This window comes from Canis aureus, chromosome 3 (assembly GCF_053574225.1).
Source record: "Canis aureus isolate CA01 chromosome 3, VMU_Caureus_v.1.0, whole genome shotgun sequence".
Lineage (NCBI taxonomy): Eukaryota > Metazoa > Chordata > Mammalia > Carnivora > Canidae > Canis > Canis aureus.
The window spans coordinates 76,185,030-76,204,113 of NC_135613.1; the positions used below are offsets into that span (position 1 = coordinate 76,185,030).

At 41.1% G+C, this 19,084-nt stretch overlaps 1 protein-coding gene and 1 long non-coding RNA gene across 12 annotated transcripts in view; one reads left to right on the top strand and one right to left on the bottom strand.

Moving 5' to 3' along the window:
• LOC144311419 (uncharacterized) overlaps positions 1–12,628 on the bottom strand; it is a 29,602-nt gene extending 16,974 nt beyond the window's left edge. The window contains exons 1-3 of one of the 5 annotated variants that reach the window (XR_013376969.1): positions 12,379–12,628; positions 12,055–12,219; positions 11,806–11,941 (exon numbers count right to left, since the gene is read on the bottom strand). This is a non-coding gene — a long non-coding RNA (uncharacterized LOC144311419). The remainder of the gene's footprint in view (positions 1–11,805; positions 11,942–12,054; positions 12,220–12,378) is intronic. The other 4 variants (XR_013376967.1, XR_013376972.1, XR_013376971.1 and 1 more) reach the window with 4 other exon arrangements.
• A 115-nt stretch (positions 12,629–12,743) lies between these two features.
• Positions 12,744–19,084, top strand: part of TBCEL (tubulin folding cofactor E like) — a 73,333-nt gene continuing 66,992 nt past the window's right edge. For 2 of the 7 annotated variants that reach the window (XR_013376966.1, XM_077893896.1), the window contains exons 1-2: positions 12,747–12,898; positions 16,189–16,367. The gene's annotated coding sequence lies outside the window, so the exon portion shown is untranslated. Of the gene's footprint in view, positions 12,899–13,121; positions 13,399–16,188; positions 16,368–19,084 lie in introns of those variants that run through there. The other 5 variants (XM_077893892.1, XM_077893890.1, XM_077893891.1 and 2 more) reach the window with 4 other exon arrangements.

The following is a 19,084-nucleotide window of genomic DNA, read 5'->3' on the forward strand; positions in this document are numbered from 1 at the left end:
CTATGATAAAAGGTACAAACTTCCAAATCCAGCAATCTCAACAAACTCCAAGTAAGAGAAACACAAAGATGCCCACACTAACATACATTATAATCAAATGTTCAAGGCCAAATACAAATAGACAATCTTGAAAGCAGAGAGAAGTAACACATCACATATAAGGAATCCACAATAAGATTATCAACCAATTTTTCATCAGAAACCTTGAAGGCGGGATCCCTGGGTGGCGCAGCGGTTTGGCGCCTGCCTTTGGCCCAGGGCGCTATCCTGGAGACCCGGGATCGAATCCCACGTCGGGCTCCCGGTGCATGGAGCCTGCTTCTCCCTCTGCCTCTCTCTCTCTCTCTCTCTGTGACTATCATAAATAAATTAAAAAAAAAAAAAAAAAAAGAAACCTTGAAGGCCAGAAGGCGGTAGGATAATATATATTCAGTGTGCTGAAAGGAAAAAACCTGTCAACCATGAACTCTATATTTGAAAAAGTGTCCTTCAAAAATGAGGGAAGAGGGGTTCCTGGGTGGCTCAGTCAGTTAAGTGTCCGACTCTTGATCTCAGCTCAGGTCCTGGATTTCAGGGTTGTGAGTTCAAGCCCCATGCTGGGCTCTATTCTGGGTGTGGAGCCCACTTTAAAAAAAAGTATTTTAAAAAATGAAGAATTAACACATTCCCAGATTTTAAAAAGCTTAAAGTTCATTACCACCAGACCTGGGTTAAAAGAAATGCCAAGGGGAGTTCCTTGGTAGGAAATGAAAGGATGCTCTACGGTAACTTGAAACCGTATGAGTATATAAATTCATGGGCAAATATGAAAGTTACTATTATTGTTATCTTGGTTTGTAACTTCACTTTTCATTTTCTATAAGATTTAAAAGACAAATGCATGAAGGACACCTAAGTTGGCTTAGTTGGTTGAACATCTGACTCTTGGTGTTGGCTCAAGTCATGATCTCATGAGTTGTAAGATCCAACCCTGCATCAGGCTCGCTTGAAGATTCTCTCCCTCTGCCCTTCCCCCCACTTGTGCTTCCTCTCTCTCTCTTTCTCTCAAATAAATAAAAATCTTTTAAAAATAATAAACGACAAATCTGTGAAATAATTATAAACCTTTGTTAATTAGAACATAGTATATTCAGATGTCACAAATGACATCTAAAGATAAAATGAGGGGAAAGCTATAAAGAAATAGTCTGTATGCAAATGAAGTTAAGTGGGTATCAACTTAAAAGAGATTAATTTAGGATGTTATATGTAAGCCCCATGGCGACCACAAAGAAAATATCTATAGAATATACACAAAAGGACATGAGGGAATCAAAACATGTCACTACAAAAAAAATCAACTAAACACCAAAGAAGGCAGTAATGGAGGAAATAAGGAACAAAAATTCTATAAGGCCTATAGAAAACAACATAATGGTAAAATTAAGTCCTCCTAATCAGTAAGTTCTCTTTGTAAAAAGATGTATTTAATTATTTTAGAGAGACAGAGAGAGCACAAGCAGAAGGGGCAAAGGGAGAGAAACTCAAGCAGACTCCCTGCTGAGCCCAGAGCCGACAACATGGGGCTTGATCTAAGGATCCTAAGATCATGACCTGAGCCGAAATCCAGAGTTAGATGCTCAACAGACTGAGCTACCCAGGTACCCCCTTATCAGTAAGTACTTTAAATGTAATTGGATTAAATACCCCAAGAAAAAGACATACATTGGCAGAATTATAAAAAAAATAATCCAATGACAGTCTCTAGAGAGATTCCCTTTATATCTAGACACACTTAGGCTGAAGGTAAAAGGATGAAAAAAGATACTCTGAGCAAGTATCAAGAAGAGATCGGGGTGGCTCTACTAATATCAGACAAAGTAGACTTGAAGTCAAAAGCTGTTACAAAGAAGAACATTGTATATTGATCAAAGGGTCAATTCATCAAGAAGCTATAACAATTATAAACCTATATGCACAAGACAATGGAGCTCCAAAATACATGAGGCAAATATTGAGAGAACTGAAGGGAGAAATAGACATCTCTTCATTAATACTAGGAGACCTCAGTATCCCAGTTTCAAGACTGGACAAACAGGAGAGCACTAAGGAAAGTGTCTTGATCCATTTGGGCTGCTGTAACAGAATGCCATAGACTGGATGGCTCATAAGCAATAGACATTTATTTCTCACAGTTGTAAAGGCTGAAAGCCCAAGATAAGGTACTGACAGATACCATGTCTGTTGAAAGCCCACTTCCTCACTCATAAATGGCTATCTTCTCACTGTGTCTTACATGGTAGAAAGAGAAAAGGAGTTCTCTGGGGTCTCTTTTGTAAGGGTATGAATACCATTCATAAGGACTCCAACCTCATGACTTCATCACCTCCCAAAGGCTCCACCTCCTAATAGCATCACATTGGGATTAGGACTTCAACATCATAAATCTGAGGGAGACATAAACACTCATTTCCCTGCAGAAGCAGAGAACACTGTGAACCAACTGGACCTAACAGATATTAGAGGAATACTCCACCCAACAGTATCAAAATAAACATTTTTCTCAAGTACACGTGAAACATCCTCCAGGATGGATCATCTGTTAGGTTACAAAACAATTTTTAATAAATTTTAGAAGATCGAAATATACAAAGTCTGTCTTCTTGTCATAATGGAATGAAATGAAGCCAATGGCAGGAGGAAAACAGGAAGATTTACAAATATATAGAAATTAAACAATGGGGATCCCTGGGTGGTGCAGCGGTTTGGCGCCTGCCTTTGGCCCAGGGCGCGATCCTGGAGACCCAGGATCGAATCCCACATCGGGCTCCCTGCATGGAGCCTGCTTCTCCCTCTGCCTGTGTCTCGGCCTCTCTCTCTCTCTGTGTGTGACTATCATGAATAAATAAATAAAATCTTTAAAAAAAAAAAAAAAAGAAATTAAACAATGCACTCAAACAAATCAAATGGGTCAGGAAAGAAATCACAAGAGAAATTAGAAAATATGTTGAGATAAATAAAATAAAAACACAACATGTCAAAAATGGAAAGTAGTGAAAGTGATGCCAAGAGGGAAATGTATAGCTGTAAATACTTCCATTAAAAAAAAAAAAAAAAAGATTTCAAACTAACAACCTAACTTTATATCTTAGGGAACTAGAGAAAAAAAAGAACAAACTAAATCTAAATCTATTAAGTGGAAAGAAATGATAAAGATTAGAGCAAAGATAAGTAAAATAGAATATAGAAAAATAATAAAGAAAATCAAGTGAAACCAAGAGTTGTTTCTTGGAATAGATTAACAAACTTGACAAACCTTTTTCGCTAGGTTGACTAAGAAAAAAATGAGTGAAGACTCAAATAACTTACATCAGAAATGAAAGCAGGGACATTTATATTGATTTTACATAAATAAGAATTATAAAAGAGTATGAGAAACTCATGCAATACAATGGATAGCTTGGATGAATGGATAATTCATAGAAACATATAGCCTAGCAAGACTAAAGATTGAAGAAATATAAAATCTGAATAGGCTTCTAACTAGTAAAGGGATGGAATCAGTAATCAAACACCTTTCAACAAAAAAAAGGTCTGGACAAAATAGTCTTTAAGGTAATAAGTGCTACTGGAGATAAGTGGGATATTTCACAGTGAGAAAGTTTAACTTACCAGCAAGAGAATATAATCTGAAATTGGCATTTATCTTATAACATAGTATCAAAAAACACAGATCAAGAATTTTCAGAACTACAAGGGAAAAAAAGCAAATTTATATCCATAGTCATAGTCAGAAATTTTAACATACCTCTGTTGGCATCTAATGAAACAAGCAATGAATCTGCTTGTAACAATTACTACAAAATCAATTGCTAACAAAAAGTCAGTAAGAATATAGGAAGTTTGAACAACCAATTACTAAACCTGATCTAGTTGCTTATATACCACATTGAACTCAAAACTACTGCTGTATACATAATTTCAAGCACTCAGAGAAATTGTCTCATATGTATTGTTTATCATATGCATAGCCATGAAACAAAGCTCAATAATTTCCAAAAGTTTGAAATTATATACATGTGTTCTCTGATCATAGTTTAATTTAGCTAGAAATTTATTTCAAGATCCCTTAAAAATCTCCATACATTTAGAAGCTAAGAAATATACTTCCAAATAACACACAGGTCAAAGAAGAAATCACAAGGGTTATAGACTTCATATTTGTGTCTTACCAAAATTCATGTGTTGAAATCCTAAACCCCCAATAGAGTGGTATTAGATGGAGCTTTGGAAGGTTTGAGAGGTAAAATTTAAATGAGGATAGGGACCAGATGATAGGATTAGTGTACTTATAAGAAGAGGAAGAGACTAGAGCTTGCTCTCTGTCAGTGAGGATACAGGAAAGGAAGCTATCAAAAGCCAGGAAATGGGTCCTCAACAGACACCAATCTGCTAGCGCCTTGATCTCTGACTTCTCAGCCTCCAGAGCCATGAAAAATAAATGCTTGTGGTTTAGGCCACTCAGTGCATGGTATTTTTGTTATAGCAGCTTGAAGAGACTAAAACAAGTAAAATATGAATTAAGTGAAAATAAAAATACAACTTACCAAACCTTGCAGGATGCAGTAAAGCAACGCTTAGTGGAAAATTTATAGCATTGAATGCCTGTATTTGGACAAAGGAGTATGATGTAAAATCAGAAATCTAAGCTTCCACATTAGGAAACTAGAAAAGGAAGTGCAAATCAAATCCAAACTAAGCAAAAGAAAAAAAAAACAACAACATTTAAACAGAAATCAATGAAATTGAAAACAGGGAATAGAGAAAACAGGGAATAGAGAAAATCAATAAGATAAAAAGCTGTTTCTTTGAAAAGATCAATAAAACTGATAAGCCCTTAGCCAGGCTATCTAAACAGAAAGGAAAGGGAAAACAAATGACAATGACCAGAAGTAAAAGTTAGGACATCTCTATAGACCCCATGGCCTGAGGAGGAAAATAAAAGAATGCAATGAACAACCTTATGCCCAGAAATGTGGTGACACAGATGAAATAGACCAATTCAGTGAGACGCAATTTGCCAAAACTCAGGTAAGAAGAAATAGACAATCTCAATAGTACTACATCTAAAAAAGGTACTGACTCGATAATCAATAATCTTTCAAAACAGAAAACACCAGGCCAGGATTCACTAGTTAATTCCACCAAACATTTAAGGAGTAAATTATATAAATTCTCTACAATCTCTTCCAGAAGATAGAAGCAGGAGTAGTTCCTAACTCCATGAGGCCATGATTACCCAAATACCAAAACTAAACTATGAGATTATTACATGAGGAGCAAATTACAGGTCAATCTCTCTCATGAACATAGATGTAAAAATCCTCAAAAAAATTTATAAATTGAATCCAACAATGTATAAAAAGAATTACACACCATGACCACTATGGGTTTATCCCAGGTAGGCAGGGCTGGTTCAATACTCCAAAATCAATTAAGACAGCCCACACTGCCAACAGGCCAGAGAAATTAGGAAATATTTAAAACCTCAATGATAATGAAAGTGGTACATATCAGAACTATGACACACAACTAAAGCTGTATTTAGAAGCAGACATGTAGTTCTAAATGTATATTTTTAGAAAAGAAGAAAGCTAGAAAAAGGATAGTAAATTATATCCAATAAGAGCAGAAGGAAGGAAGCAATATGGATAAAAGTAGAAAATAATAAAACAAGAAAAAAATAGAATGGAGAGATTTGACAAAATTGATTGTGGATTCCTTCAGAAGACCAACAAAATTTGAGAGACTAATAAAGGAAAAAGATGGCATAAGTAACCAGTATCTAAAATAAAAAGGAGATGTCACTGTACACCCTGCAGCTCTGATAAAGATAATAGGATGTTATAAACAACTTCATACTAACACATTTGAAAATTTATGTAGGGTGGGCAAATTCCTAGAAAAATACAATTTACTAAAACTAATACAAGAAGAAATAGGAAAACTTGAATAATGCCATGTTTAAGAAATAAAATTGGGACACCTTGGTGGCTCAGTGGTTGAGCATCTCCCTTCAGCTCAGGTAGTGATCCCGGGGTTCTGGGATTGAGTCCTGCATCAGGCTCCTCACGAGGAGCCTGCTTCTCCCTCTACCTATGTCTCTGCTTCTCTCTCTGTATATCTCATGAATAAATAAATAAAATATTTTTTAAAAAATGAAAGAGGGGATCCCTGAGTGGCTCAGCGGTTTAGCGCCTGCCTTTGGCCCAGGGCGCGATCCTGGAGTCCCGGGATTGAGTCCTGCGTCGGGCTCCCTTCATGGAGTCTGCTTCTCCCTCCTCCTGTGTCTCTGCCTCTCTCTCTCTCTCTCTCTCTCTCAATCTCTATCATGAATAAATAAATAAATAAATCTTTAAAAAAAAGAAGAAAGAAAATGAATCTATAATTTAACACTTCCCATATAGAAAACTGTAGGTCAAATGGCTTTGTTGGAGAACAATCAGCTAAGGAGTTAATAATGCCAATATTATATAAAATTTTGCAGAGAATAAAAAAAGAGAGAATGCCTTTCAATTAATCTAGAGACCAATTAAAAAAAAAACAAACGACAAACCAACAACTCAGTAGGAAAAAGGACCTTCATGAAGAGAATATCAATTTGTCAATAAACATATGAAAAGAGACTCAATCCCCTTGTCATTAAGGAAATGCAAATTAATCCAAAATAAGATACTATTAGAGAACCATCAGATGCCTAAAATTAAAAAGGCTCATAGTACCAGGTTGATTTTTTAAAAAGATTCTATGTATGTATGTATGTACGTATGTATGTTATATGTATTTAAAAGGGAGTGTGGGTGCAAGACCAGAAGGGAGGGACTGAGGGAGAGGATAGGAGCAGGCTCCCCACTGAGCAGGGAACCCAGGGAGTCAGGCTCTATCCCAGGACTCCAGGATCATGGCCTGAGAGGAAGGCAGACACAACCCACTGAGCCACCTAGGTGCACTTCCTAGTACCAGGTTTTGATGAAGATGTGGAACAACTGTAACTCTCATAAACTGCCGTCAGGAAGGTAAATTGGCACAGCCACTTTGGAATACTGTCAGGTAGTATCATCCAAAGCCGCACCATCCAACGTAGGTGTTCAATACAAAACCAATACAAAGACCAATAATGTTGGTTACTGAATGTTTGAAATGTGGGTAGTCTAAATTGCTATAAATGTAAAACACATATTGAACTTTGAAGATTTAACATGTAGAAGAGAATGTAAAATATCTGATTAATAATTTTCATACTGATGACACGTTGAAATGATAGTATTTTGGATGCACTGGGTTAATAAAATGCATGCTTGGGGCACGTGGGTGGCTCAGCCAGTTAAGCACTGGACTCTTGATTTCAACTCAGGTCATGATCTCAGGGTTATGGGGTTGAGCCCCATCCTGAGCTCTGCACTCAGTGGGGAGTCAGCTTGGGGATGCTCTCCTTTTCTTTCTGCCCCTCCCTGCTGCTCATAGGGATGCCTAGGGGGCTCAGCAGTTGAATGTCTGCCTTTGGCTCAGGTCATGATCCCAGGGTCCTTCAGGGGAGACTGCTTCTCCCTCTGCCTATGCCTCTTTCTTTTTCTTTCTTTTTTTTTTTTTTTTAAGATTTTATCTATTTATTCATAGAGACACACACACACACAGAGAGAGAGAGAGAGAGAGAGAGAGAGAGAGGCAGAGACACAGGCAGAGGGAGAAGAAGGCTCCACACAGGGAGCCAGACGTGGGACTCGATCCTAGGTCTCCAGGATCACACCCCAGGCTCCAGGCAGCACCAAACCACTGCACCACCAGGGCTGCCCGCCTCTGCCTCTTTCTGTGTGTCTCTCATGAATAAATAAAATCTTAAAATAAAATAAAAAAGTAAATGAATACATCTTTTTAAAAATTCATGCTTAATATCAATTTCACTTTCTTAAAAACTTTTTTGATGTGTCTACTAGAAAATTTTAAATTACATATGGTGACTTGACTTGCACTCTATTTCTAGGACAGTGCTGATCCAAAGCTAAGAGCCATTAATTTTATTCCTGGGTATGCTCCCAACAGAAATATGTATGTTTGTGCAGTAAAAGTTAGGCGCAAGAATTTTATAGCAGCATTATGCACAATAACTAAAAACTGGAAATAACCCAAATGCCCTTCAACAGGGGAATGGATAAATAAATGGTAGTGATTGCAATAAGAAATACTATTTAGCAACAAAAATCAGTAAACTACAGCTATATGCAACAACATGGATGACTCTCATAGTGGTAAGTATTTAAATCATCTAATTTGATTCCACTTATATAAAGTTTAAAAACAGGAAAATAAGCCACAATATTAGAAGTCAGAATATTAGTTTGCGGAGAATAATGACTGTAGTGATTAGGGAGGAGGCTTTGGGAAACTGGCAATGTTCTGTTGACTTGGTAAGGTGGTATTACAGGAGTTTTTGCGTTGTGATAATTCATTAGACTGTCCATTTGTGTACATTTGTATGTGCAGCAATCTGTATGTATGTTAGTGAGGCTTATATCAATTTGTTGCAAATGATTTTAATAAATGCAAGGCCTCCTTGAAAATTAAGCTCCACATGACTGATCCATTTATGTAAATTGCAGAAAAGTAAATTAAGAGTTGTTTTTTAAGACCATACTCTGCCCAGTGAGGAAATCTGGATGCTTTCTAAATCATTCTAGGTATGATTCTCCAGTTTAAAATAAAAATATCTCTGCCCTTTGCTTGGTCAATAAGCTTGGCGTGACAGTCCATTTCCTGACAGATATGTCAATAATGTTGACAAAAATAAAATACCGAATCTCAGAGTTGCAGAATTTAAAGTGACAATGAAGCCTAACATTTTTTTGAGTCGTGATTTGTGTGTGTGTGTGTGTGTGTGTGTGAATCTGATGGAATCTATGGCACTTCCTCTTGAAAATGTATGTATGTATGTATGACATAGGTATGTACATAATATTTTATACATGATTTCAGTTGATTCACTACGGTAGATTGTTCAGTCCAGGTTATTTGGATAAAGTTCCATGGCAGAAAGAGGTCAAATAACATGGCTGGTTAGTGGAAAAAGCAGGACTAATATTGCTGACTCTTAATTTCCAAACCAGTCACTATTCTTTCAAGTGAAGTGGTCAGTTTTTCCTTCTCCTTGATCTCCTTGATCCCATATGTTGTTCTCATATAATTCTCATATATGTGATTGAATTCTCATATAATTCTGTCCTTATTCTATTGCCTACTTGAGAGATGCTTTCAGCTAAGAAGACTCCCCGCCCCTTTTAAAAAGATTTTATTTATTTATTCATGAGAGACACACACAGAGAGGCAGAGACATAGGCAGAGGGAGAAGCAGGCTCCCTGTGGGGAGCCTTGTGTGGGACTCGATCTCAGGACCCCAGGATCGCTACCTGAGCCAAAGGCAGATGCTCAACCACTAAGCCACCCAGGCGCCCCAATGACTCCTCTTTTTAAAATAATATACTATTAATTGTTCCATGTCATTGCTATTTGAGTATTTGCATGATCTTTCCAACTACGCTGTAGGAACCATGCCTTATCCATCTTTGTTTTCCCCAAACCACCTAGCTAAGTGCAAGGAATATATTCATTATAAAACCAACATGTGTTACATTAAAAGACATGCAAATATTTGACTGAAACTTCATGATAGAACTCTATCCTATAATTATAGGGCTATTATGCACTCAGATTCTGGTGTCACACTGACCTAAATGTGAATTCAGCCTCTGCCATTTACTAGCTGTATATTCTGTGTATATTACTTAACCTGACTCTCACTTGGCAAATCTGATGGTACTAAATGGACTTCACATGATCACTGTGAGGATTAAGGAAATAATCTATGTGAAATATCTTGAGCAGTACCTGGTATGACTTTGGCTAACTATGATTGTCATTATGGCATACTCAACCTTGAATTACAGGCTCAGTTGGAGAAACATTGATGTCTATTCTTAGAATCAGACTGGTCAAGCAGTCTAACCAACCCAGGAAATATTCACACGTTGTTCTAACACAGTCTGCTTTTGCTTAACCTATCCCAGTGACACAGAACTCATTAGAATCAACTGAAGCAGCTCTGATTCTTCCAAAGTTCTTCCTTACTATTAAGTTAAACCGTATGAAATTGCTGTTTCTAGGTCAAAACAATTGAATTATAAAGAATTTCTAAAAAAAAAAAAAAAAATGATGAGACCAGAAATTTGCCTTTTTATTACTGCCTCTCACTTTAGTTCAACATCTCTCTTCTACATGACAATCCTTTAGAGACAATGGAGAATCAATGGGGAACAGGATAGACTTTGCTCCTGCCTTCATTGAGGCTTACACACTTATCAAGGAGACAATAAAATAAGCAATTCTGTAGAATTTTTAGATTCAAGTAGGGGGGGAAGAAGAATGTTTCAAGCAAAAGAATATGAATTCCCATAGAATATATCATACATGAGGTTTTGAGAGTCACTGCCCAAAGAACTCACTTTGATGATAAAAATATTCTGGATCAGCAGTGTCCAATATGATAGTCACATATGGCTACTGAGCACAAGAAATGTGGCTAGTGTCATATAACTCAGGAAATGCAATTTTAATTTAACTAAATTTTAATTAATTTAAATTTAAATAGCCACACATGCCTAGTGGCTACCAGGTTGAACAGAGAGTGATAAAGCAAGAGGATAAAAAGGCAAGAGATGAGACTGGAAAATTCAGCAGGGTTCCAGACCAGGAAAGCCTTGAGGAACATGTCAATCATTGTGGCTTTACCCTGAGGGTAAAGTCTCAGAAGGATTTTAAGTTCCAGAGAATAATATGATCAGACAGGAGTTTTAGAAACATAATTCTGGCCATCTTATGGAGATAGGCAGAAGGGTGGAGACATTGATCTTGTCTTTAGGAGTTTGTTCTATAAGGCGGGAGAGAGGAATAAAAGCAAACTGACTCAAGGAAATCTCAAAAAAAAAAAAACAAAGGCACATATAACTAATCATACTCAGTTACAGATGATACTCATATATGTATTTATATACATTGTCCACTAATAATCCACATTTCTTGTCTTTTTCTAGTTGCTCACAGGATATCTAGCCTCCCCAGTATTTCTATGTGTGCGCCCAATGGCACCTGAGCTCACAAGGAGTCTATCAACAAAATATCCATGCAGCATCAACCTTGTTCTCCCTCCTATGCACTTATGTCCCTTTGTTCTTTTCTGGTCCTTGCCACTGAGGGTACTTTGAGGGTACTGCTCTGTTCTCTGCAGAAGGAGGAAAGTCCCCACCTCAGCAACCTAAGCCACACTGCTTGGCTCACCCTCCCCTTGATCCTCAAAGCATTTTCTTTCACCAGCATTTCTGGAGGGGCACCTGGGTGGCTCAGTCCGTTGAGCACCTGATTCTTGATTCTGGCTCAGGACATGATCTCAGGATCTTGGGACCAAGCCCTGCTTTGGGCTCTGTGCTCAGCAGGGGAGTTTGCTGGAGTTTCTTTCCCTTTGCCCCTCCCCCTACTCTCTCTTTTTAAAATAAATAAATCTTTTTTTTTTTTTTTTTTAACACAGCTCTGGGGCTTTTCCAGCTCTCCCTCTAACTTCTCTAAGCTCTTCCGATGTGGTAAGACAAAACACAATGAGAGAAGTCAGTCCCTCCCTAGGAGTGATGGTGATAAGCTGCCATTGGGTCCCCCTTAAAGAACTTTGTCTCTGTCACTCTAGGAACCAATATATACACGTCCATGTGTGTCACAATTCCTCACCAGCTCCCTGACACATACACCTCATGTGCGTAGCACATAGACCTTTCCAATTCCTAGCCCTTCAAGCTGACATATCCATACGAGGCTGAATTCTCTTCGGGGATCAGTCAACAGCATCCCCAGTCCATGAATGTTCCTGCAAAAGAAACGGACAAATAAGTGAGTGCATAAGCAATCACAGCCCGACAGTCACATACAGTGTATACGGAGCTAGGGCATGCATGGCCTTCAGTTTGCGGCCAGACTAACCTGGATTTACATCGCGGCCTGTTCCCTTCTACCAACTGCGTGGTCTTGGGGGCAGATCACTGGAGCTCCGTGAGCTTCCGATTTCAAGTCTACCAAATGCTCATCACTCTTGCAAGTTGTAAAACTTAGAGCCGACGCACAGGGCCCAGTACCTAGAAGGTGCTCCTGGAAGGGGGAGGCCGGTGCTACTCGGTCGGTGCCGGGGCGCGGAGAGCTCAGGACGCCCCAGGCCCTGCGGGGAGCGGGGGGGGGGGGGGGGGGGGGCGGGGCGGATACAGGCCAGAGCGTGAGCGCATCGTCCTGCAAGAGCATCCTGGGGCTCACCTCGCGAGGAAACCGCAGGCAGAGGCGGGGGGTGAGCTGATCGGGGTCGACAGAGGCAGGTGAGCCCGCGGAGGGTCGGGCCAACGCCCCGAGTGGAAGGCAGCTGCCTCTCGGCCGCCCAGGCTCCGCGCCGCTCGCCCCTACCTCACGCTGCTGGGGCGGTTCACCTCTCCTTGGCGCCGAGGGCGCCCCTCCGCGAGGCCGAGGGCAAGGGCAGGTGCCCCGCCCCGTCGCCATGGCAACCCGAGGCCGGCGGCGGCGGCCGCGCTCCCCCGGGCCCCCCTCCCCTGCACGCAGCGGACGTGACACGTGCGGCGGGGTCACGTGTTGTTGTGGGGCCGTGAGAGCTGCTTCCGGGTCAAGGCAGGACACTGGGCCCCGGCGGCCGGAGCGGGGGACGCGGTGCAGCGGCGCGGGGCCGGGGCCGGCCGGGAGCAGGCCGGAGGCGGAGCCGGGAGGGGGGAGGAAGGCGCCGCCCGAGGAGCCGCCGCAGCAGCTCCCCCGCCTCCCGGGCTGAGGGGTGAGTGGAGCCCGGGCCCGCCGGCTCCCGGGCGCTCCCCTCCGGAGCCGAGGCGCGGAGGGCCGTTCCTGCCCGGGGCGCGGGGTGGGGGCGGGGCGGGGCGGGGGCGCCGCGGGGAAGCCCTCGGGGCGGGGCGGGGCGGGGCGGGGGCGGCCGGGCCGGGCGGGCGGGCGGGCGGCGGGCTGGGCCCCGGGCCGGAGGCTGCTCGCGCTCCCCAGGGCCGTGGGGGATGGGCCGCCCCCGGCTGCTGCCGAACCGGAAACTTCGTCTCGGAACCCCTGCATCCCAAGGGGAAGAAGACGAACCCAAACAAAAGCAGAGGACGTGTCCCCAGGGAGGCTCGGAGGGGAACGGAGCCGGCGGGCACTTCCACGCTCCTGGGGCGCCAGGCCTGCCCCTTCCTGGGGACGGTGACAGGGGGCGGGAGTCTGGGACGGGCTTTTGGGAGAATCGCTTTTTGCCCTGCAAGTTGGGAGACGCTGAGAAGTGAGGGACTTGGAGTAAGATGGGGCCCCGGAGGGGAGGGCAGGGCAGGGCAGGGCAGGGGGGGACCCTGGCCTGGGGTCTGGGAGGGGAGCCACCGCAAGGATCTGTGTGTGCAGCTTCATGCCCTGCGGGAGATGGGGACTCCAGGGTCCTAGCCCCCCCCCCACCCCCCCCCCGGGAAGACGCTCTGGGGGTTTGCTGGAGCCAGAGGGGGCCACACGCCCTCCTCTGGAGGCGGCGACGTGGGGGGGTGGAGTTAAGGGAAGTTGGTTGAAGAGCCGGACTGTTGGTTGGCGGCCGGTGGAGGAAGCGGGGTCTGCAGCCCGGGGGCTGCTGAGTTACGGGAGCCTGGAGGCACCGCCCCGGGCTGCTGTCTGGGGGTTGGGGGGGGGGAGTCAGCCATCCTTCTAGGCACCGACCCAGGCCTAGCTGGGACTCGTCCCCTTTCTCCTTATGCCGCCTGGAGCTCTCAGACTGGTTTCCAGGAGGCCACCTTGAGCAAAGAGATTGTATGTAGGTGCTGAGGACTAAGGAAAACACTCAGCCTTGGGGTCCTGACGCATTTAGAATATGAATTTTAAAACAGAATTTTTTTTTTAGATGTAACAATTACACAGGTATTATTAGGGGGTATTATAGGTATATAGGTATTATATTAGAGACTACATCTCTAAGGTTAAGAGCTTTCAGACTTTTTTTTTTTTTTTTTTTTTAACCCTGCCCCCGTATTAAGAAATACTTTTTACATTACGGTCTAGTACATAACATATATATGAATGGAAAGTTTCACAGAGCAGCACTATTCACCCTTGTTACATGTGATGCCGTCTGATAATTTGTGCCCTGTTCCATTCCCTCTCACTAAAAACGCTGATTTGAAATCCACCAAATGGTTTGTGGGTCGCAGGTTACACTCTGAAGAGCGCGCAGTCTCCGAGACACGTTTTCTTTGGCTTCGGTTAGTGTGGTCCCGTATGCTTCTAGAGGGCCAGGATGACCACAAGGAGATAGACGGGGTTGGGTGGGGGCGCAGCTGACTCCTCCGCCTGTTTATATGGTTATAATGTAGCATATTTGGCGTTTTCGGGGGCTTAATCCTTGATACCTTAATGTGGCCTGACCATTTTATGAAATTTTTGAAGTGTGTGCTTCAATTCTTGCTTCCTTTGCTGCGTCCCAGAAAATGAGAGGCCTAATTCCATTTAGTTGCTTTACCCCTACAACATGCTTAAGATAATTTTGATGTTATGGTGTCGTAAATATACACTGATGTGCTTGTCTGCTATTTAAAAACTGGTTGTCGATCAGCCTGTTAATGATGTTGAGTGTCAAATTATGTTGCCTGATTTCAGTAGGTAAGTTTATAGGGTATGTATTTAAGACCCTTTTGTTGGTGTTAATTTTTATCGAGGATGCCCTCATGTTATTTGGATCATGGAATTCCAAGTCACAGCCATCAGGAAAGAATTGCCCAAATTAAGCTTCATCATTGGGACCATTCTTGATTGGATGCCTTATGACATTGGGACCATTCTTGATTGGATGCCTTATGAAAGCATTTTTAATCATCTTCAAACTTTGTGTGTTGTAAACTATTTATTTATCGACTATATCTTGGGTGCTGGTGAGAGGGTGTCTATCTTGGCATATGTCAGCCGTCCTTTAAAAATTCTTTTTATCAGGTAAATATTTATTTGGGAATCTTTAGCTTTAAAGAATGTTTAAAAGTTTTCTTTCTGTGGTGGTTGCTTGGAACATGAAGGAGGAGTTTCATTAATTTCATTTTTCTGGGAATTATGTGTACCGATCAATAAACAGTTGTGGAGAACTTACCCTGAGTGATTGCGTGTGCTTTTTTATAGTTTTCATTTTTTTTTCTCTTGAACCTCAGACTCTTAGATATGTCTTCCTATAGCAGGCTCTTTTCTTCTAATTTCTGCTTCCAAACTGCTGTGGGTTTGGAAATTAGATGCTTACATTTGCTAGAATTTTGTGTAAAATAAGATTGTGCAGCTCTGAATATTATATATGTGTGTGTTTATTATATATACACAAATACTTTTTTTAGTGTATGAACCATGTGACATGTATTTTGGCCAGTCAGAGGCCTATTTACTGACCTCTTAATTGTGGACTGTGTTTTAAGTAAGTGAACTCTATATATTTAGTGTAGTTAGTGTATAAGAAAAAGTTCTAAAAAGTAACAGGAAGCTGATAGTGATACAATTTGGATTTAAGGATTAAGCAATCAGCTGTGATTGTTGCCTTTGCCCTATAGGCACTGAGTCATTAAGAGTTGCCATTCCTTCCTTTTTAATCTTTTTCACTGCCCTCTCCTGACTTTCATTTCTTTGAGATAAGAGTGAGTGCTCACAGACTCACTATTCCCATTGTCTGTTATTCTCATTCTGCTTGATCCTGCATAGCTTCATCAGAGTACTCTGCTAAAGAACAGCACCCTAATTTATCATTTCTCTCCTCAAAAACCATTAGCTTACAGTGCCAGCACTGAATAAAGCCCATACTGTTTAGGTTGGCACTGATGTTTTTCTCGAGCCTCTACTTTTTTTTCTGACACTGTTTTTCCATCCTCACTGCAGATCCTCTGTTCCTGCCAAGCTGTCTGCTTGTTGTACTTGTTTTACAACACCATTGTTCCTGAAAGTCTGGGAAATGTGTTCTTCATGAATTCCTACTCATCATGTTATTACAGATGACCCTTCGTTCTTGAAGTCTTTCCTGCCTGTATTGTCTACACTACTTTTCCTACATTGCTTTGTATTGTTTGTTTTTACCCCTTGTAGATTATATAACTTCATAGAAGACGGGAGACTCAAATATCGGCTAATCTCTAGGACACCTGGCACAGGGTTTATCAGAGTTCATGGACCAAGTGAATCCGAATTGACTGAATTTATGCTGAAAATTGCAGGTCTCTGAAAATTCCACCTTTGACTTAATAAGAATCTTGGAATTTGCCTAGGTGGGTCTTCTATACAGTAAAATTTGAGAATTACTTACCTAGCATGATGCCTTGTATTACAGTAGGTACACACAATTTTTGAGCTGTCCCATTTGTCTGGACTTCTCTATTCTCAGCACTCATAATAATGATAAGAATTTGTTGACTACTTACTGCATGCCAGATACAAGATGCTTTAAAAGCTTCATTTAATCTTCACAATGATTCTAATGACTATGAAATCGCTATTAATAGTTCTATTTTACAAATGAGAAAGCAAGCATAAAGAGGTAAGTTACTTGTTCAAATTCCAGTGCAGATCTGTGACTGAACTCAGGCTTTACTTCAGTAAAGAGCCCATGCTCTTAATCACAGTGCTCCTCTATATCATTCATAGCTGCGTATCTCTATAAACAGATTTAAAATGACACACTTCCAAAACTCAACACTGAGGCTGTATGAAAATTTTACTCCTAATTCAGTAGTGGCCCTTAGGAATGTGATCTATTACCAGCACTGTTAAGGATAATTTAAAGTTCTTCTGAGATTAATGCTTTTCCAATGATTTTCAAAATTTCTCTCTTGATTCAGTAATACTTGTCATTGTTATACTGGATTTTCTTTTCACTGCCAGAAGATATTACATCATGTTTAATCAAAGTAAAATTCACTTTTTCATTCATTCAGCAAATACTGGTTGCCTGTGCCAGATGTTCCTCCATGTGACACTGAACTGGACTGACAAATCCCTGCCTTTTTGGGACTTAGGTTCTGGTTGAGAGGAGCTGAAGCCCTAAATTAACATATAGTGGAAGTGCCAGAAAGAATGAGAGAGGCTGGAGTGATGTGATTGATGGTAGCAGTGGGGCTATTTTTGATGGGTTGGTCAGAGGCAGCTTCATGGAGAAGGTAACATTTGGATTTAAATTCAAGGCTTGGATGCTAAGATGTAGCCAGCGACACCAAGAGCCAGGTAGAAGGCATTCCTGTGAATGCCTTATGAGGGAATCAGCCTGGCAGTTTTGAGAAGTAGAAAGCCATGCTGGCTGAAACCCAGTGGGTGGGAGGAGGTGAGGTCAGAGAGGTAAGCAGAGAACAGACTAGAGGGAGCCCTGAAGACCATGATAGAGATTGAGTTTCATTCTTGGTGTGAAGGGAAGCCTTTGGAGAACCTCGAGGACATGATTCGGCTTCTATTTTGAAAAGATCACTTGGCTTCCTTGTGGAAGATGAATTGTGGAGTCACCAGAGACCAGGAGGGAGCTATTGTAGCAGTCCCAGTGAGAGGCTGATGGAAGCCTAATCCAGAGTAAAGTAATGGAGACAGAAAGAATTGGGAAGAATTGGGGTGTTTGAGAGGCACTGATGATAAACCTCGCTGATTAATTACATGGGGGTATGAGAGGAAGAGAGAAAGCAAATACAGCTCCAAAGATGGGAACTGGTGGAGGAAGAGCAGGTTTGAAGAGAGAATTAGGAGTTCTATTTTTGCCCCTGTGTTCCTTTCCCTGATCATGCATCCCCACCCTCCTAGGCTACCACAACCCTGAATTTTGTGTTTGTTATTCTCTGACTTTTCTTTATAGTTTTTATTACATATATATGTGACCCTAAACAATACTATGATTAATATTCCATTTTTGAATTTTGTGTAAGTGGGATTGTACTATATATATATATTCTTGCGATTGTTTTATCTTTTCAAGAGTGTCTTTTTAAAAAATACAAGTTTCAAGTATACAACTGTATAATTCATTCATATCTGCATACACTACATAGTGGTCATTACCATAAATCTATATGGCCATCCATCACCAGTTGGTTGACCTCCTTCACCTGTTTCACTCCCCACAGCCACTCTTCCCCTCTGATAACCATCAGTCTGTCCTCCGTATTTGAGTTTATTTTTGTTTTATTGTGTCTGTTCATTTGTTTTTTAGATTCCACATTTGAGTGAAATCATACAGTGTTTATCTGACTTATCTCACTTAGCATAATACCCTTAAGGTCTATCCATGTTGCAGATGGCAAGATGTCATTCTTTTTTATGCTAAGTACTATTCCATTGTATAAATATACCACATCTTTATGCATTTATCTATCGTTGGACACTTAGGTTGTTTCCTTATCTTGGCTATTGTATATAATGCTGCAGTGAGCATAGAGGTGCATGTGTCTTTTCAAATTGGTGTTTTTGTATTCTTTGGGTAAATACCCAAAAGTGGGATAGCTGGATCATATGGTGGTCTATTCTTAATATTTTGAGGAATCTCCATACCGATCTCCATAGTGGCTGCACCAGTTTACAATCCTACCAACTGTATGAGGGTTCCACATCCTTGCCAAAACTTGTTTCTTTTCTTTTGGATAATGGCCATTCTAGCAGGTGTTATAAATGATATCTCACTGGGGTTTTGATTTGCATTTCCCTAATGATGATGAGCATTCATGTGCCTATTGGCCATATGTATGTCTTCTTTGGAGAAATATTTAGATCCTCTGCTCATTTTTAAATCAGGTTGTTTGGATTTGTTAAGTTGTATGAGTTCTTTGTATATTTTGGATATTAATCCCTTATCAGATATGTGGTTTGCAAATATCTTCTTTCACTCATTGGATTGCTTTTTTGTTTTGATGATGGTTTCCTTCACCGTGTATAAGCATATTAGTTTGATGTAGTCCCTTGTTTATTTTTGGTTTTGTTTCCCTTGCCTTTGGAGTCAGATCCACAAAGACAT